The sequence below is a fragment of the Canis lupus genome, chromosome 22 (genome assembly GCF_011100685.1).
Source record: "Canis lupus familiaris isolate Mischka breed German Shepherd chromosome 22, alternate assembly UU_Cfam_GSD_1.0, whole genome shotgun sequence".
In the NCBI taxonomy this organism is placed as follows: Eukaryota; Metazoa; Chordata; class Mammalia; order Carnivora; family Canidae; genus Canis; species Canis lupus.
Window position 1 is genome coordinate 29,392,189 of NC_049243.1, and position 21,330 is coordinate 29,413,518.

Here is a 21,330-nt window from a genome sequence, read left to right on the forward strand (position 1 = left end):
TTGATTCTTAATAAATGTTGAACGAGGGACTCACGGGTGGCTCAGCAGTTGAGTGGGTGCCTTCGGCTCAGGGGCATGATCCCAGGTATGGGATTGAATCCCGCATCCGGCTCTCTGGGAGGAGCCTGCTTCTCCCTCTGTGTATGTCTTTGCCTCTCTCTGCATGTCTCATGAATAAATAAATAAAATCTTTAAAAATAAATAAATAAAATTTAAAAATAAATGAATGAATGAAAGAATTAAATAAATAGCAAATTAGAATTGAAGAAACCAAAGACTTAAAAAAGAGAGTTTTTTTTAATTTGTTTTTTTTATTTATTTTTTATTGGTGTTCAATTTACCAACATACAGAATAACCCCCAGTGCCCGTCACCCAATCACTCCCACCCCCGCCCTCCTCCCCTTCTACCAACCCTACTTCGTTTCCCAGAGTTAGCAGTCTTTACGTTCTGTCCGCCTTTCTGATATTTCCCACACATTTCTTCTCCCTTCCCTTATATTCCCTTCCACTATTATTTATATTCCCCAAATGAATGAGAACATATAATGTTTGTCCTTCTCCGACTGACTTACTTCACTCAGCAAAAAGAGTTTTAATACGTAGAGCTGATACACCAAATGATTTAATTAGCTATTTCATAAATATACTAAATATATCTACCAGCTAACTATACAGTACTGGAAAATTATAGGATGCCTCCCAACAATGGTAGTGGAGATCTGAGTAGAGTTGACAAAGACAGCACGAGCATTTATGACTGAATAAAATTTTGAGATGATAATAGGGTTTTTCCTCTATTGTTCCTTTGTTCCCTCTGACCTTCCCTCAGCCAGGACAGCCAAGGCACTGCATCTTCTCTGCTCCAGGGGAAGGATGACACAGCAAAATACAGATAACAAAAGAGTCCATTCTTAGCCTTGAAGTCTCAGAAGCTAAGGACCTGGCAAAGGCAAAAAAGATTTAGAGTATGTGCTTGGAGTCAGTTTGTCCTGCTCTAGATACTTAAAAAAAAAAGTTTTCCCCAACTTGGGAGATGAAGAAAGAATAAATAAGAGGTAACTACTAGAGAACCAAAATATAATGTTATGACTTTCAAACCAGTAGAATATTTGTCCAACCAAATATTGTCAGCAAAGGAAAGGGAACAAGAAGAAAAATAAAAGGAAACCAAATTAAAGTATGATAAATAGAAAATTTAAAATAGTATAACTGAAGCAACTTCAAAATAGTAACTATAATGAATGCAAATTAGTCTAACCCACCAAAAGATAACTAAGTATAATCAATCTATAAATTTGATGAATAGAAAACCCAAAATTTTTTCACAGAGTACCTGTGAAAGAAACAAAAATTGAAAATGCACTGTGTCACACAAGAAGCCCATAAATTCCAAAGAATTGCTAATCATATAGATCATGTCTTCTGATTATTATTCATGGTAAATTTTTTTAAAATACAGATTTAAAAATCATATCTGAAGAGTAAAAACATAATATTTAATAATCTTGATTTTAAAAAATTATAAAAGAAAATGTTAATACAGGGAATTCTTTTTTTTAAGATTTTATTTCTTTATTTGAGAGAGAGAGAGAGCAAGAGCGAGAGAGGGAGCATGGGTAAGGGGAGAGGCAAAGGGAGAAGGAGAAGCAGACTCCCCCTGAGCAAGGAGTCCAACATGGGGCTCAGTCCCAGGACCCTGTGATCATGACATGAGTGGAAGACAGATTCTTAACTGATTAAGCCGGCCAGGTACCTCTTAATACATGGAATTAAATGATAAAAGTAATTTATGTCAAAACTTGTCAAATACAAGTAAATGTATTGATTAAAATAAATAATAATGTCAAAATTTTAAAAAATGAATGAAAGTAAATGACTAAAAATTCAACTTAAAAAAATAGAGAAAATGGGATCCCTGGATGGCTCAGCAGTTTAGCACCTGCCTTTGGCCCAGGGCGCGATCCTGGAGTCCCGGGATCAAGTCCCACATCAGGCTCCCAGCATGGAGCCTGCTTCTCCCTCATCCTGTGTCTCTGCCTGCCTCTCTCTCTCTCTCTCTCCCTCTCTCTCTAGGTCTATCATAAATAAATAAATATTTTTAAAAATTTTTAAAAATAGAGAAAATGTCATAGAGAATCCCAAAGAAATAATGAGATAAAATAATTGAGATAAGTTTAGAAATTAGGAAAATAAAAAATGGAAAAACAATGGAAAGGAATAGCAAACAATAGTCTTTTCATGTCTTTGATCATTTTTGTCTTCCTGAAAGATTTGATTCTCTTATCTGTTGCCTTTTTTTTTTTTTTTTTAACCAGGGTCAAATTATATTTAAGATGTCTTGACAAAAATTTAGGTAGTTATTCATTTACATCAGCCCACATCCCAAATACAGGCCTTATTTATTAATCCTCTTGATAAATATATGGATGGCAGGAATTATAAAAGTGCCATTTTTAAAAAATTAGGAAAATGAAGCACAAAATAAGTAGGTGATGAGAGTAATGTTATAGAAAATGAATGGATTGAATAGCAACTGATTGCTAATCCAATGCAGAGCTTTGCAAACAGAAGGTGATTAACAAGTGTCTGGTGATCAAATGGATTTACAGCTTTTTCAAATGCCAGAGAACAGAATCAGTTAGTTTCAGAAGTTAAAAATTTCTACAGAGGAAACAGATTTTTCTTCTAACATAAGGCTGAGATAATTTTACAATACCTATTTTTGTCTGACTGTATAATTCAGAAGTGCCTCAAGTGGTCTAAAACGCTCTGTTGTCATAAAATCTAGTTGAAGGGTGAAAGGAAACAGGATTAAAATGAACATTTATTTCACGCATGCTCTCAAGTCAAACAACTCCACCTCAACAAAGCATATAAAATCAGCACAAGTTGTGAAATATATATTTGAGTGACGACATTAGTATAGTGAGATGAGATATTTTCCCTACTAAACACTCTTTTATCGTTGAATGAAATTTCACATTTATACTCTTCAAAATTATGTAGATTTACATAGGTATTATTGACTATTTTCTCTGAAATTTTTCACCGCTGAAAACATATTGACACCACAATAAAACTGTCCCCCTATAAGAAGACTTCTTATTTATTTACCATCTCTAATGGGCCCTGAGAAGCTTTAAAAGGAATCTGTTTTAAGCCTGTCATAGATAAACTAGTTCATATTTTCCTTGCTGATTTTATTTATTTTTTTAAAGATTTTATTTATTTATTCATAGAGAGAGAGAGAGGCAGAGACACAGGCAGAGGGAGAAGTAGGCTCCATGCAGGGAGCCCGATGTGGGACTTGATCCCGGGTCCCCAGGATCACACCCCTAGGCTGCAGGTGGCGCCAAACCGCCGCGCCACCAGGGCTGCCCCCTTGCTGATTTTAAAATGAAACATTTCAAGTTTCTAATATAATAGAGATTAAAATGAACAAATATACAAGTAGTATTTTTTAAGGTTTCATTCATGAGAGACAGAGAGAGAGAGAGGCAGAGACATAGGCAGAGGGAGAAGCAGGCTTCTCAAGGGGAGCCTGATGTGGGGACTCTAGGTCCACGCCCTGAGCTGAAGGCAGAGGCTCAGTCGCTGAGCCACCGAGGCATCCCTACAAGTAGTATTTTTAAAACCCATAATTGTTTGGAATAAATAGCATATGTAGATGGTAGAAAATTCAAAAAGTTACAAAAAATAGGGACACCTAGGTGGCTCAGTCAGTTAAACGTCCAACTCTTGATTTTGGCTCAGGTAATGATCTCAGGGTCCTGAGATCAAGCCCCAATGGGCCTCTGCGCGCAACAGGGAGTCTAGTTGAAGATTCTCTCTCCCTCGGCCTCTCCCCTTGCACTCTCTCTCTCTTAAAAAAAAAATAAAGTTACAAAAAATATAAATACAACAAAATACAAGCCTTCCACTCCTTTCCCCAGAAACCCATTTTCTTTCTGGAAGGAAACATTTTTATAAGTTTCTTAAGTATGGATTTAAAATAAGATAATAAAACCACCATTTGTTGAGTACTTATTCTGCGCAAAGGGTCCTCACAACAATTGTGGGATAGGTAGTACTTTTTTTTTTTTTCTTTTTAAAAGGAGATATATGCTATTTTTGATGTGGCCTCTTCTCTAGGATTAGCTATGGAGAATCTATTCTGCCAGTCTTGGGCTGTTCTCTGGGTTATTTACACTGTGCAAGTGTTATCTAGGTTTATCTGTGGAACAAGGAAAGTCTGGAAATATTTGGGTTGGTTCTACCAAGTTTGCCAACTTGGGAGCTAGGATTGAATTTGGAGCCCCAGCAGGCCATTTCCTACTGGTTAAAAAAAAAAGTGAAGGAATAAACTTTCACTCATTGATTTAAAAAAAAAAAAAAAAAAAAAACAGAAGAATTGTCTTTTCTCACATAACATCCTAACTATGATTGCCTCTTGCTCTAAGAACCTTTAGCCTTTTCTTTATAACTTTTTTGTGATGTTTATCTTACTATGCATTGAGGATTATTACTGTTTACCAGTATCTGACCCTCTCTGCATCCTGACACGTGGGAAGATAGCTCTTCTCTGCCCCCTTAAATTAAGCATGCTCATAAGACTACTTTTGGCACTGAAGTGACTTGGGTAGATGTTACTGAGATGTTAGAGCCTGCCAATCTGGAATATAAACAATCTCTTATTTATAGTTTCTTTTTTAAAAGATTTTATTTATTTATTCATGGCAGACACACAGAGAAAGGGACAGAGAGAGAGAGAGAAAGAGAGAGAGGCAGAGACACAGGCAGAGGGAGAAGCAGGCTCCACACAGGGAGCCTGACGTGGGACTGGATCCTGGGTCTCCAGGATCACGCCCTAGACAGAAGGTGGCACTCAACAACTGAACCACTTGGGCTGCCCTTATTTCAGTTTCTTAGGCAAATAAGGTTCTCAAATTAAGATATGGCCTAAGGATAAAGGTCAAATCAAAGGTATGGCTGTAAGACACTTTTTTAAAGCTTCTAAGGAATTTAAATTGGTGCTTTCTCAGCTAAACAAAATGGTATCTTGAAAGCACGAAAATGTCATCCCACAGAAGCCTGATACCAAAGTAGCAGTAAGCCAGTCTAAAAGGACAAAACTGTTTTGAAAATAGTTGTGACTTTGGCTTCTAGAGCATGGATTGGGCTTTGATCTGAAATATAGAAAGCCACCAGAGTTCTTAAGGGAATTGTATTAGCAAAAGTATTGCCAGGCTCCATAAGGCACCATGACTTTTCAGATTGTAAAGAAGTTTCTGGACTCCTAAATTTACACAGACAGGAACAGTCTGAGAAGTTTAAAGGGCATGTGGGGAGATGCAATGGAATTGGACTTTTGGAATTTTATGTAACTGTGGGATTCAGAGCAGAGAAATCAGAGGAGTTGAACATAACAGTTCTGAATCTTAGGAGAGAGTTATGAGCTATATATATGTAAGTCTGAGAGTTGTTAGCACATAGTAAAAATACAAAAGTATAAATGTCAGCTTTCAGCCTTGGTTAATATATAGGTGAAATCTTATGGGTGGCTCAGGGGTTTAGCGCTGCATTCAGCCCAGGGTGTGATCCTGGAGACCCGGGATCAAGTCCCGCGTGGGGCTCCCTGCATAGAGCCTGCTTTTTCCTCTGCCTGTGTCTCTGCCTCTCTCTCTCTCTGTCTCCCACAAATAAATAAATAAAATATTTTTAAAAATCTGAGGACCCCATGTCACATTATTCAATTAGAGACCTTAATAAAGACAAAATTGTTGACACAAGTGCTTTTGAAAATGCAAGGCATTGGGCTAGTTTTACAACATTGTCATATCAGTCAGCTCCCTGGAAAGAAAAAAAACAAATCACCCTAAATGACTTCAAACTGAGATTTGAATGAAAGGGGTAACAAAGGTATGGAAAAATATGATGAGGATCATATGAGAATATCAAGTCTTGAGAGTCTTGTAATAATGGGAAACCATTATTACACCTAGGACCAAAAAGTCAAGAGTAAAAAACTGTTAACAGAACCTCCTGGGAGGCAAAATCCAGCAGAATCTTTAGTTCGGGAGGGACACAGCTACTGCCAGAGATATGGCACTGAGCAGGAAAGAGGCAGAGAAGAGACCTTGCTATCCTCCTGTGTTACATCTCCTGCTGGTGTATCTCCCATTGGACAAGCCAAACGAGCACAGGTGATATAGTTCTCAAAAGACAATATTCCAGGGCATAAGGCAAAGGAGAGAAGGGCAGACAATGCACCTAGATAAGTAAATGGAGAATAACAAGCACAAATGTTAAGGTGAAGGAGAAGATTTAATAATACTTATGCATCACATATCATAAACCCACAAAGAATATGTAGCACTAGTCAGGTGGGAAGAAGGCCATGTTCAATTTATATATACAGGTTCTGTCCCCTATAAATATGAATCACTGGACAGTTTGCTGAAAAGGACAAAAGGAACCCTTTTTGTGGTAGTCTACTTCTTAATTATAAAAGGATTACCATAGTCATCTTCTTTGGAATGTGACATTAACTCAAGGCAATAGATACATAGATAAATAGATAAAGTTTGTTTTCACTGTTATGATAATGTATCTTTGCACTATATCAATATTGAGTGAAACTTCATTGTTGCAACAATTGACTGTTCGGATTTACATTGTAAAATATACCCAGCATTGTGATGACTAAGATGCTACTATACACCTAATAACTTTATTTTCTCACTCCACTGGTATTTAATTGACATGAAATAGATTGTTAATCAAGATTCATTAACAGATTTATTTTGGCCTTCTCCTTATAGATTTGTTTAAGCAAAACAGTTTTTGAGATTCCAGCAGCTTCGTGTCAACACAATGTCAGGTATCCTTACATGATGTGGATAATAATTTACAGTCTTAGAGCCTGATGATATCAACCATAATGTGCTGACAAAAGAAGGAAAGATTTCCCAGGAAACCCTGAGGAATAGCAACACTTAAGGGAAATATAGACCAAAATGTAGCCTGCAAAAAGACTGAGAAGGATGAACCAGACATATAGGGAGAATGTGGTATCATAGAAGCCCTGTGAAAGGAGAAGTGGTTCGCATTTTTAAAAACTGCACACAGATAAAACAAACAGTGAGAAATTAGTGCTTCCATACAGTTTAGCCAAGAGCTGGTTATTGACGAGCACAGTGAAAGCACTTCTGCTAAGAGCCATAAGACCAGAAACTAGAAATCTGTGGGTTGCAGAGTGAATGAGATAGGCAGACATGAAAACAATACAGACAATGTTTTAGAGATGTTTGGCTTTGAAGAGAAGAAAGACAGGCTAGTATCTGAAGAAGGAGGTGTGGTGAAAGGTTTTCTTTTGGTTTGGGTTTTGTTTTTTTTTTTTTTTCCAGTTGTTTTTGGCTTAGTTGGTTTTTCACTGGGAGAGAACATTGAGCATTAGTTAAATGCTATTGGGAAGGAGACAATGGAGTGAGAACAGTTGAATCTACAAAAGAGAAAATGGATGGAGCATTGTGTCTGTTACAAAGTAGGTGCTCAGTAAGTGTTTATTAAATAAATCAATAAATAAATTCCTTGACATGACAGGAAGGTGTTTAATCCAGAAAACAGGTGAAGGAATTATCTATAGACAAGAGGTAGGATATCTCTTCCATCAAAAAAGTAAGGAAGAGGAAATAGATGTGGATATAGGTCTTTTGGTAGATGTCGTATGAAGAGTTAGAGAAATTGCCATCAGATGACTTCTGTTTTCTCAGTGAAGTGAAAGATGGGATCATCCGAGGGAAATAAAAGTATATTGGAATCATTGAGAAGAATGAAAAAAAGTTGATGAAATAGTTTCGTGTTCTGAAAAGAAGCTTCAAAGGAAAGCCAGTTGAAGCACCTGCCAGCATCTGCAATATGTGTTGTGGCTCGTGAAAGGGATTGCCCCACATATATTCCCCATGCTGGGCCTCAGTATTGAATCAGATCATCTGGCACCTTTACCTATTCCTCCCTCACTGTAAACTCTAGACCATGACCTTCAGTATTTGTTCTCTCCTTTATTTTCCTGGCTGTGCTCCACCAGATTTGAAACACGATGGCTCCTGGGAGTGCACAGCCTTTGATGGTTCTGCCTCCCTACCTGGACAATGTTTCATCATTCTACTTTGAGGACATTTCTTATAGCTCATTACATTTCTGACACCTGCCTCCCCAGATACCCAACCATCAAGGCATCCCCTTTTCTTCAAAGGAGCACACTGAGCATCAGATATAAAAAGTGGGGTACCTACTTCCTTGTCTTCATAGTCCCTTCCCACAGAACTTGAGCCATCACTGGGCAGAGAACCAAAGGCCACAGAAGCCCGCCCTTGGGCACCTGGGTGGCTCAGTGGTTGAGCATCTGACTATGGCTCAGGTCATGATCTCAGGGTCCTGGGATCGAGTACCACATCAGGCTCCCTTCAGGGAACCTACTTCTCCCTCTGCCTATGTCTAACCCCTGCTAGAGACTCTCAAGGGCTTAAACCCTCCTGTCTTCCATGTGGCTGACAATGGAAAAGACTTACCCCTCTGACAGGAGATCCTGCTTCAAAATCTACAGCACCATGGCCTTGCCTGTGGCATCAACAAGGAAACCCTATCAGGATGTAACATAGAAAACCTAGTACTCCTCTGAAAAAGAAAATAGTCATAAGATGAGTGGTTATGTTACACAATCAGAGGAACTGCCAAATCTGTATAAAGATAAATATGACAACCCAACATGAAAATTAAACAGAAGATTTAATAAACTATATGTTGATTTGTTATTACCTAACCAATAAAATAATGTATATAATGCATTTTTTTTACAAACTCTAGGAAATTTTAAATCAGTTCTCAAAATTTAGCTTCAGAGAACTTGACCAAATAGCAGATTATCTAGCAGTGAGAATACTTAAGAGAAAACACTGAAAAGGTGGACTAGTAAATTTATTTTTAAGTAAATGGGTCGAGGGAGGGGATGAAAGAAACAAAAAAAAATGATGGCTGAGGGGTTAAAAACACTGAAAACTGGTGGGACTGCTTTTGGATTAGTTACTAAATTTTTTCATTGGTTTGCTCAAATGTGTGTGCAATTAAGTCTTAGACGAGATAGTATTTTTTTATGGTTATGGCTACAACTCTAGAGAAGAATTATTAATTTCTGCTTTAGATTACTAAACTCTGTACATACCTTTTATTAAAATTCCACTGTTTCTCAGCTACCCATTATGATAATCTCTGTTTTAAAGTAATTCTCCTTTGTTAAGTGATTCATTGCTTTCCTTAAAATAAAAAAAAAAAAAAAAAAGAGGCAGATCTCTGAAAGAGATCTATTTCTTCTTCTTTTTTTCTTCTTGTTACTTTGCAAAAACAACAGAAGTATTCCTGGAATGAAGGAAAATCTATCTTCTTGGACCTCCCTCATTATAAAAGTGTGGGAAAACTTATTTCATTTTCAAAACAAGCAATAAAAAAGGATTGTGGCCAAATTTCCTGCAAAATTATTGTAAGAAGAAAAGGAATAAGAGGCAGAATAAAATACCCACACACTATGATGAAAACACTTCAGAAAGACACGCCAACAAATTGGGAAACTGTAAAATCTAATATTTCAAAATAAGCTAAACAATTTTTTTTAAAGTGTAGAAGCCATTAAAAAACCCACACAAATTAGGTTTAGAAAAAATCAAAAGCTGCAAAACAAGAATCTGGAGGTTTATTTTATTTATTTTTAAGATTTATCTCTATTTTTAGAGAAAGAGTGGGGGTGCAGCCGAGGGAGAGGGAGAGAATGAATCCTTAGGCAGACACCCCACTAAGCGCGGAGGTGGTTGCTGGGCTCAGTCCCATGACCCTGACATCATGACCCCAGGATGAAGTTAGGAGTCAGATGCTTAACTGACTGAGCTACCCAGGCACCCCAGAATCTAGGGTTTTAAAACAAGGATGCCAAGAGCTTTTCTAAGTTTCTTTCATCTGGCCCTCCAAAGATCTACTTGAGCCCACTCTTAGGCTAGCTTCTCCTTTGTCATGGCCCTCAGGAATGTGGACATACAATAGCGAATTAAGCACATGATGGCTTTCGTTGAACAAGAAGACAATGAGAAAGCAGACGGAAAAGAGGCAAAGGCAAAGGAAATACAAAACATGAGGAAGGTTATCTTGTGCAAACAAAAAGATGGACTGTGACAGAATATGAAAGGAAAAAAATGCAGATTGTGTAGTAGAAGGAAATCGAAATTTTCAACTTGAATCGAGTAAATTTAAAAGTCTTCTGAGGGACACCTGGGTGGCTCAGCAGTTTGGCGCCTGCCTTCAGCCCAGGGCCTGATCCTGGAGACCCAGGATGGAGTCCCATGTCAGGCTCCTTGCATGGAGCCTGCTTCTCCCTCTGCTCATGTCTCTGTCCCTCTCTCTCTCTCTCTCTCTCTCTCTCTCTGTGTGTGTGTGTGTGTGTCTCATGAATAAGTAAATAAGCTCTTTAAAAAAATAAAAATAAAAAAATAAGTCTTCTGAGCCAGAAATGACCTTATTACAGACCTAACAGAAGGAAAACAAATGCTCAACAAGGTGGTAAAGGTACAACCAGGCACTGAAAGCTGGAGACACTGATCCTCAACTGGCTTTATACCAGTTGCAATAGCTCCTAATGGCTTCATTGCAGGAGTCAGGACTTCCTTCTAGTAAAGGTTGAAAGGCAAAAAATGATCCCTATCAACAGAATGGCCACCGTAAAGATAGTGAGATCTCAACCGATCAAGAGGCCTAGCTGTCTGAGTAAATAGCTGGCAGTGTTGAAATCCATTATGGAGGTCACAGAATAAAGGTTTCCAATACCCTGAAAAGCCAGCTGGATCTCATATTTAGGAATGACGCCAGAAGTATGGTGAGGCTTCCTTGATATGAATAGCAATGAAGTTTTTGGATTAAGCCTGTGGGAGGTGGAGCTTTTTCCACTGCATATGACTACATTATGAAAGCATCTGATAGTTGAAAAAACAAGATTTTCTATGTCACCCCCTCTTTGTTCTGGTATAGTTCTGTATTTATCAGTGGAATACCTCCCCCATAGAGATTGCCTTTGTTCTAATCATTAACACAGGGAGAAATATGCACTTAAACAAACAGGACCATGCCTCCAATTCAACTTTCAGTGGTTTTGAGCATGAAGTAGAGGGGATCACATAATGGTTGTACAACTCACCCAGTCATCTGCCCTTTTCTCTAGCTGCAGAGATCTAATTTACAGAGTTTTTATTTATTTTATTTTATTTATTTATTCATGAGAGACACAGAAAGAGAGAGGCAGAGACACAGGCAGAGAGAGAAGCAGGCTCCATGCAGGGAGCCCAATGTGGGACTCAATCCCGGGACTCCAGGATCACACACCCTGGGCTGAAGGCAGGCACTTAACCGCTGAGCCACCTGGGCGTCCCTAATTTAGAGAGTTTTAAGTGAGACAGGGCAGTGACTGGACTCGAGTCCTCTTCATCCTGACCACAAAATGCAGCGTTCCTTGATAGGTGAAACCTTATGCCTCTTGGGTGGCATGTCCTGCAGGAGTGCAGAAGCAGGATGCTTACCAAAGAAGGGACTCCACTTCTAAGACTGGCAAAGACCCAAACAAGCCAGTCTGCACCAAGGTGGAGTCCAGCACTGACCTTTCACTGACTTGTTCCCTCATTATGATACTAAAAATCACACCCAGGGATAGGTATTTCACATGCTAATGAAACAGGACGATCCATGATGAAACATGTTCTGTCCACTGAAATTGTGTGCCCAACTTCCTGTATCTCGCTCTCCCTATAGGCTTAGAGATCACTCCTTTCCCACCTCAGTCTCTTAAAATTTTTCCCCAGCCTTTGTTCTGGAGAGCCAGCATAAAGAACCCTTTCCTTTGTTCTGTCTTCCTTGTGCTGAAGCATAAGCGCTAATAAAAGCCTTGCCTGGAACTTCCAGCTTAGCCACTAGTAAATTTCTATTGTTTGGAGAGCCCAAGGACCCGAGTGTGTAACATAAGCACCTGTAAGTCTCTGCTCTTTTGATTTAATATACGTGTGGCAAGCAGTCCTTATAGCAGTACTAGCTTGTTATTTGGGCCTAGTGGTTGTTCTCATATGTAAATGTGCTCTACTTAGTAAAACAAAAGGTTTATGGAGGGAAAAAATGAGAGAACTCAGGACATAACTTAAAAATTTTAAGGAATTCTAAGCAAGAAGAACAACAAAAGCATAGAAAAGCAAGAAATAATGTCTTAGCAGAAATAGAATTTTAAGAGGAGGAAAATGTTAAAAATCAAATGAAAAAGGAGGTAAAAAGGATTTGAGAGAAAGTAACAGGTAAAAAAGACAAGTTCCCATATATGTATGCCAGAAGTACCCAAGGGAGAGAACCAGAGCAATAGAACAAAACAGAATAATCCAAGAAAATTTTCCTGAAGGGAAAAAAACAAAACAAAACAAAACACCTTGAAAATATACTGAAAAGCATACCTGAAAAGACTGACACCAAAATGGCCAACATCGAGAATTATTTTAGTAAAACTAATGAATTTTAAAGAAAAACTGTAAACATTCCATTTGTATCAAGGCAATCAACAACAACACCCAATCACTTATAAAAGAAAGGATGTCAATTGCCAGATCTTTCTACCTCAAAGCTTTATGGGTCGAAGATAATAGAGTGACATATTTAACACATTTAAGGCAAGCAAATGTGACCTAAGGGTTTTATACCATATAAACTTATGTTCGAGAATGAAGATCATAGGCCACCTGGGTGGCTCAGTGTTTTAAGGGTTTGCCTTCAGCTGAGGTCATAATCCCAAGGTCCTGGATTGAGTCTTGCATCAGTCTTCCTCCTTGGCAAGGAGTCAGGCTTCTCTCTACTCCTCTCCTCTGCTTGTGCTCTCTCTCTTTCATGCTCTCTCTTTCTCAAATAAGTAAAATCTTAAAAAAAAAAAAAAAAAAAAAGAATAAAGACCATAGGCAAGCAGTTATAAACATTCATGAACAAAAGAAATATTGTTTCCATGCCCCCTTCTAAGATATCTACTAGAAAATGAGCTTCCAAAACCAAAATGACTGGATAGACTTCAACATCAACATCAGGACTGGTGATAATCATTGCATATATCCTAACCTAGGGAACTAAGACTAAATAATGGATATAAAGGAGAGAGTATATGTTATTGGTCACATTCTCTAATAAGGTAGAGAATACAATTATCAAGCATTGGAGGAGTAGATGTGAAATGGGGAGAACATATGAAAAATAGAACAAACTAGCTGATTACCTTATAGTTATTACCTGGAATTAAGAGGCTATTACTTCACATCAGATGCTGGGAGAGAGAAAAAGAGGGAAGAAGAGGTGGTCGGCCATTTTCAATTATTTCTCATAGTACAGAAAAATAGAAAAGTAGTGAGGGTATGGTATAAAGTATACAAGCAGCCATCCGAGCAAAAATGCAAGTTTTACCAGTTAAAGAAATGCTGAGAGAAAGAGAGAAAGAGGGAGTGAGTGGGTGAGGGAGAGAGGAAACAAAGGTTATTTATATAAAACATTTACTGTGTGTCTATTAATATAATATAAAGACAATATTATGGTATGGAAGTACTAGCCAGAGCAGTTACACGAGAAAAAGAAATAAAAGGCATTGGAAAAATAAGTAAATAAAAAAATAAAAGGCATCGTAACTGGAAAGAAAGAAGTAAAACTGTCACTATTTACAGATGACACGATATTATATACAGAAAATCCTAAAGACTCCATCAAAAAACTGTTACAATAAAAAAATTCAGTAAATTTGCAGTATACAAAAGCAATATGCAAAAAATTTGTTGTGTTTTTATGCACTAATAATGAACTAATGGAAACAGAAATTAAGAAAACAATTGCATTTGCAGTTGCATCAAAATGAATCAAATACCTAGAAATAAACGTAACCAAGGAGGTAATAGATTTATATAGTGAAAACGGTAAGACATTAATGAAAAAAGTTGAAGACAACACAGATATATGGGAAGATATTCCATGCTCATGGATTAGAATAATTAATATTATTAAAATGTATATGCTAATCAAAGTAATTTATAGATTCAATGCAATTTTTTTATCAAAATTCCAATGGCATTTTTCACAGAAATAGGACAAAATTAGGTGTGGAACCACAAAAGACCCCGAATAGTCAAAACAATCTCGAGAAAGAACAAAGTTGAAGGCATCATGCTCTCTGATTTCAAACTACACCATAAAGCTATAGTAATCAAAATAGTATGACATTAGCATAAAAACAGAGACATAGATCAATGGAACAGAATAGGGAGCCCAGAAATATACTCATGCATATATGTTCAATTAATATACAACACAGGCAAGAATGTACAACGGGGAAAGGAAAGTCTCAGATAAATGGTATTGGGAAAACTGTACAGTCACATTCAAAAGAATAAAACTGAACCAGTATCTTATGCCATACACAAAAATGAACTCATCATGGATTAAAGAATTGAGCATAAGGCCTGAAACCATAAACCTAACACTTCTGGAAGAAAAAATAGATGGTAAGCCTCTGCAGTTACATTCTTGATAATAACAGTTCTTAAATGACACATCTTAAATATTTCTTTGCCCTTTCCCTTGGCACAGAAATGTGAAACACAGTAAGACATGTAAGTGCTTGCCTTTAATCAATGTCCTTCAAAAAAAAAAATGTCCTTCATATGCTGAAATAGTAACTAGCCAAAGATTAATAGCTACTTTCTCCTAAGGCACTTGTAATTCAAAAGAACATAACTCAAAATCAAGTTAATCAAGCTATGCAATCCATTATATTTAGTATTTCTTTGTGCTATGAAATGTCCGTTAAATCCATAGCTAGAATATCCCTCTTATCAAATAAAGGCCCTAGTAAAATCAGCATACATGTTTGGGAATGATACATGATCCCCAAATGATAATCATACAATTCCATTTAAACAATTTCACATATAAGAAGTTTCTTATTCAAATTTGAAAACATATATTTAAATTCTGAAGCTTCTTGATCAGTGAATTCTTAGTTTCATAGAGTGTATAGGCTAAATTTACACTAACATCATTCATCACATGAGATTTAATAGAAATTAATACCAATGAACTGGCACTAATACAGGTAGGTTATTTCTTTAAACAATATATAAGAAGCTGTATACTAAGTTATCTCCAGAACTTTTATTATTTATTTTTATTTTATTTTATTTTAAGACACATTTATTCAGCGTCATGATCAGAGTATTACATTTAGCAATCACAGCATGGTGCAAAAAAAAAAAAATCTACATTAAAACCCTTTGTTGGAATGCCTTACACTTTCCACAGAACAAAACTAAAATAACCTGTTATACAATTAGTTAGAAATATAGTCCTCGAGTTTTTTGCCCATACACATGAGTATTGTCTAAAACATGTCTTCTTTGCAGCAGCTAGGCCCTGCCTAGCCAAGCTGTGCCTTGGCTGAGTTCACAAATCTGTTGTAACCTGTAGCTTCTCTGGCTCTCCTCTCCTGCTACGCTTTGTTTCCTGGCAGTAATGAAAACCTTCTGCCACTGCCATAGTTGCTGCTGCTGCTGCCGCCATAGCCACCTTGGTTTTGTGGTTTGGCAAAGTATTGGCCTCCACCACCATAGGGGTCAGAGCTCCTGCCTCCAAAATTTCCTCCTTTTATGGGTCCAAAATTTGAGGATTGATTGCTGTAACTGCCAAAATCGTTATAGCTTCCGCCACCTCTGGAGCTGCTTCCATCATTACCAAATCCATTACAGCCATCCCCACTGCTACCTGTATCCACCAGCACCTCAACTGCCACCGAAGCCACCTCAACCACTGAAGTTCCCTCCAAGACCAAAGTTGTCATTCCCACCAAAACCACCTCCACGACCACCACCAAAGTTTCCAGAACCACTTCGGCCTCTTTGGCTGGACGAAGCACTAACCATCTCTTGCTTCGCTAGGGCTTTCCTTACTTCACAGTTGTGGCCATTCACAGTATGGGATTTTCGAATGACAATCTTGTCTACAGAGTCATGGTCATCAAATGTCACAAAAGCAAAACCTCTCTTTTTGCCACTGCCTCGGTCAGTCATGATCTCAAGCACTTCAATTTTCCTATACTGTTCAAAATAATCTCTTAGATGATGTTCTTCAGTGTCTTCTTTAATGCCACCAACAAAAATCTTTTTCACAGTTAAGTGGGCACCAGGTCTTTGAGAATCTTCTCGTGAGACAGCCCTCTTTGGTTCCACGACACTTCCATCCACCTTGTGTGGCCTTGCACTCATGGCTGCATCCACCTCCTCCATGGTGGCCCACGTGACAAACCCAGAGCCTTTGGAGCGCTTGGCGTTGGGGTCTCTCATTACCACACACTCTGTAAGCGTCCCCCATTGCTCAAAATGGCTCCTCAGACTCTCATCGGTTGTTTCGAAGCTCAAACCTCCAATGAAGAGCTTCTGCAGCTGCTCAGGCTCTTTGGGAGACTCTGACTTAGACCTGACGGTGGTGGGAGAGGAGACTTCAACGATGCCTACTCGGCGGCATCCAGGGGCCTCTCCAGAACTTTTAAATAAGTTTAATTATCTGGGGGCAGAAAAAGTTAACATAGCAGTCCTAACTTAAAAAGTTTAGGTCCTGGGGTGCGGGGGTGTGCCTGGGTGGTTCAGCTAGTTAAGCATCTGCCTTCAGCTCAGGTCATGATCTTGAGGCCTAATTGAGCTCAGTGTCTGGCTCCCTGCCCAGCAAGAACTCTGCTTCTCTCTCTCCCTCTGCTGCTCCTCACCACTTCTGGTGTGTGTGTGTGTGTGTGTGTGTGTGTGTGTGTGTGTGTGTATGTGTGTGTGTCTCATGAATAAATAAATAAAATCTGTAAAAAAATATATAAAATTAAAAAAAGATTATTTGAGAGAGAGAGAGGCAGAGACACAGGCAGAGGGAGAAGCAGGCTCCATGCAGGAAACCCGAAGCGGGACTTGATCCCAGGTCTCCAGGATCAAGCCTCTGGGCCGAAGGCAGGCGCTAAACCACTGAGCCACCCAGGGATCCCCTATTTTTTTTTTTTTTAAGTTAAAGTCCACCCTTTGCTGGCATCTGGGAACATGAATTTCAGGAAGGTTCCACTGTTAACTGGTATAAGGGGCTCACAGTATCTGAACTGTACAGACAATATAATTTCTGCAAGCCCCTGTTTTTCTTCTAAAAATCTGAAATTTGGGTATGTGCCTGGCAGAGGGTGCCTATATAATCAGGTCCCAGTGAAAATCTTGGGTGTTTAGTCTCTAATGAGCGTCCCTGGTTGGCAACATTCCCCACAATTTGTCACAATTTGTTTAAGGAATTAAACACATCTTGTGTGACTCCACCAGAAGAGGAATCTTCGAAGTTTACTTACATCTGATTTACCTGGGACTTATCCCCATGTACCTTTTCTCTTTGCTGGTTATGCTCCATACTCTTTCACGATAATAAATCATAACCATGCATATGACTACATGCTGAGTCTTGTGAGTTCTCCTAATGAATTCCCAAAACTCCGAGCAGTCTTGAGGACTCCCAACAGAGTCCCCTGATCTACTTTTACAAGAATTACTTAATTTGAAGATTAGTTATTTGCCCCTTAAGATAGGAAATGACTTCTAAATGCATTAGTAATGAAAATTTAGGGATTCCCTAAGCATTGTCAATCAAATGTACACCAATTGATTTTAACTGTAACCTATGATTTTGGTTACAGTGGTGTGACCAATGTTACAAAGTGTTGGTAGGAAATTCTCTTTTAGCTATTGTCAAAATGTTTTTTTTTTTTTAAGATTTATTTATTTATTATTTATTTGTTTATTTATTTATTTATTTATGATAGACATAGAGAGAGAGAGAGAGAGAGAGAGAGAGGCAGAGACACAGGAGGAGGGAGAAGCAGACTCCATGCCTGGAGCCCCATGTGGGACTCGATCCCTGGACTCCAGGATTGCGCCCTGGGCCAAAGGCAGGCGCCAAACCACTGAGCCACCCAGGGATCCCCTGTCAGGATGTTATATAAGATAACATCTGACTCCTTGTAGAGTGCCCTCTGTATTAGGTAGGACCCCTGGGCAAAATTCGGATCTCTTTTGACTAAATTAAGCTTATTTTAAACTATATGTTTTGCTTTTATATTACAGTGACTCTAATGACTGGTTGGGGGTTGGATTTTTTTTTTTTTAACTTTAAAAAGCTAATAGTCAAATTGCAACCCAAACCAGTGTACAAGATGATATCCTATACAAGTTTCTCTGCACACTAAGCTCATTTTAGTGATGGTTTGTTTTGTTTTGTGTTTTTTAGAGAGAGAGAGAATGTGTGCACAACCGTGGGGGAGGGGCAGAGGAAGGGGAAGCCAGAAAATCTCAAGTAGTCTTCATGCCCTACTTGGAGCCCAACACAGAGCTCAGTTTCATGACCCTGAGATCATGACCTGAGACGAAATCAGGAGTCAGATGTTAACTGACTAAGCCACCCAGGTGACCCTATGGTTATTTTTAATGTGTCCTAACTTCCTCAGTATTTTTCTAACTCTTATTGTTTTTATTTTTGCCAGACATTTCAAAAATTTTCAGATGAGCCATGTGGTTAGGAACTTTTCAGATAAGCCATACAAGAATGAAGAAAAGGTGTACTAAATCAATAACACATCCAAAGGATAGTGAAAAAAAAAAAAAAAGCAAGCAGTTAATACTGGGAAATGACAACCAAAGACCTGAAAATTTTAAGTGCTTAAGCACTTTAAAATCAAGACAGCATGTTGGAAGTTCCAGTTCCTTTAAATAAATGTGACTATTTTGCCTTCTTTCCTCATAAATTTTATACTTAGGTTAACTTGTCTCAGTAGCAGAATATATGAAAGCATTTGGATTTTGCTTGATGACTTCAAGAACAATCTATTCCCCTTTGGAATGTAAAAGCTCATTAATACATTTTCCAACTTAAGAATAAGTTTTCTTTTTTTCCAAAAGTTTACATTCAAGAGCTAGTGTTTAAAACACATTTTCCCACAGAAATGTTATTACAAATGGTGGTTAATACCCAGGCCATCCCAGTGAACTCATTAAACCCATAAAAACCAAAAGTAGATATTTGCAATGAAAACAGTGTAAAACTGCATTATGGAAAAAAAAAAAAAAAACAAACCACCTTGCATTTTAAATTCCAAAGTTAAATTTAAACATGCAGTTTAAGTGTATTCTAATCAAATCCACTATCCACAGCGTTTAAGCCAGGGCTTCATTTTGGGACTCTTCAAATAGAACCTTAAACACTACAGGTAGAGAAGGGAAGAGTGGAAGGTTTTGAAATTGGGTGAGTGGGACATGGAGAGACAGTCTATGCACAGTCTAAGAAAGTATGTTGTATTTACCCACATTGGGATGGAGGTGGTTTCTACCCTGATTTCTGGGAGTACAATGAAGTTGGTACAGGATGGAAGTTCCACAGGATGGAAAAAGGGATGGAAAGGTGATTTTGGCTTCTCAGAATCCTAGAATCATTAATGTGCTACTATCCAGTGGGTGGTAATAGGGCATATCTCTGGGCAGCTCATAAGCATGAATGACCAGCTGACTAACTCTTTTTTTTTTTTTTTTTTTTTTTTTTTTGCTGGCTAACTCTTGAAGCAGGTGGGTTCTGAGTACACAGGTGAGCAGCAACAGGCAGTGGACCCAGGTCCCTCATAGCAGTCAGTGTGCTACCTGGCAGAGGAGAAAGATACAAACCTATGGGTTCACATAGGAGGCTTGTGGAAATGCTGACCGTGTGAAGGACATAAATTTCCACCATGGAACAGAGGAGGAAACAAAGGTATAAGATGTGTTTCTTGCAGCAGTGCCAACCAAAATATTAGACCCAACTGGGCTCTCCATTGCTAAAGCATGGCTAGGCCTACATTTGATGTATTTCAGATTTGTCTGTCCTGGTTTGGGGAAGCAATTCACAAATAATCCTGCTTCTAAACACTACATATTTAGGGGATCCCTGGGTGGCTCAGCGGTTTGGCGCCTGCCTTTGGCTCAGGGCATGATCCTGGGGTCCTGGGATCGGGCTCCCGGCATGGAGCCTGCTTCTCCCTCCTCCTGTGTCTCTGCCTCTTTCTCTCTCTCTCTGTGTCTATCATAAATAAAAATAAATAAATCTTAAAAAAAATAAACACTACATATACCATAAAAAGAACCATAGGAACTTTTCAAAAGCATACTTAAATATTTTACAAAATTGTACATTCTCAGGTACTTTTTTAAAAACCATACATATCATGAATCATGGACTTCAAAAAAAAAGAAATTTTTTTAACCTGCTCTCTTCCTCCCCTTCTCCAGACACCTTCTCCACTAGTAACTTACAAGCTAGTAGTCCTCCTTCCACACACTTGTAATTTTCCGTTAAGTATTCAAATATATATGAATGCATTTTTACTCATTTTATTGAGACATTTTATTATCATAAAAATTATAATATCTGAAAGGCAAATCTTAGGTGTATGATGTGTTACAGCATAGATAGACAAAATTTGACCATTTGTTTATTAACAGGTGTTCACTTTCCTTTATTTTGCATTTTTGCCACTGGAAATGCTGTAAAACTCTTCATTCATATATATGTCTTGTTATTCAAATTTATATTCACTTGTGTTATGACAAACACTCCCAATATTTCACCAACTCACCACAATAAAGTTCGCTTCTAGTTTGCACCACTGTCTAATGCAAGTTAGGCTATTACTGCAAGATGTCTGCCCTAAAAGTGATTCAGGGATCTACCTTACACTTTTGTTATTTCCAGTCCTTCATTTCCAGCAGCAAGGACGTGAGTGAGCTTGAAAGATGAGGGGGATTTTTTTTAACTACGATTTTTTTTATCTGAGTGTATTTGATACACAGTATCACGTTAGTTTCCAATGTATAACATAGTGATTTGACAAATCTGTATGTTATGCTGTGCCCCCAAGTGCAGCTATCATCTGTCACCTACAGTATCATTGACTTTATTCCCTGTGCTGTGGCTTTTATTCCTGTGACTTATTCATTCTGTAACGGGAACCTGTATCTTCTATGCCCCTTCACCCACTTTGCCCATCCCCCAACTCTGCTTCCCTCTGGCAATTGTTTCCTGTTTACCGACTTGTTTATTCATTTATGTTTTTGAGATTCCACATATGAATGAAATCATTTTTTAAAGATTTTATTTATTTATCTATCACACACACATACACACACACAGGCAGAGACACAGGCAGAGGGAGAAGCAGGCTCCAT

At 38.2% G+C, this 21,330-nt stretch overlaps 1 protein-coding gene and 1 long non-coding RNA gene across 2 annotated transcripts in view; one reads left to right on the forward strand and one right to left on the reverse strand.

The window, feature by feature from the left end:
• Nucleotides 1-21,330, forward strand: part of UCHL3 (ubiquitin C-terminal hydrolase L3) — a 107,443-nt gene that overhangs the window by 3,726 nt on the left and 82,387 nt on the right. The gene's annotated exons all lie outside the window — the stretch shown is intronic.
• Nucleotides 461-13,437, reverse strand: LOC106557585. The gene is made up of 5 exons (XR_005376401.1): nucleotides 13,322-13,437; nucleotides 12,748-12,960; nucleotides 8,551-8,656; nucleotides 2,718-2,785; nucleotides 461-941 (listed from the first exon to the last, which is right to left on the reverse strand). It is a non-coding gene; the product is annotated as an uncharacterized LOC106557585 (long non-coding RNA).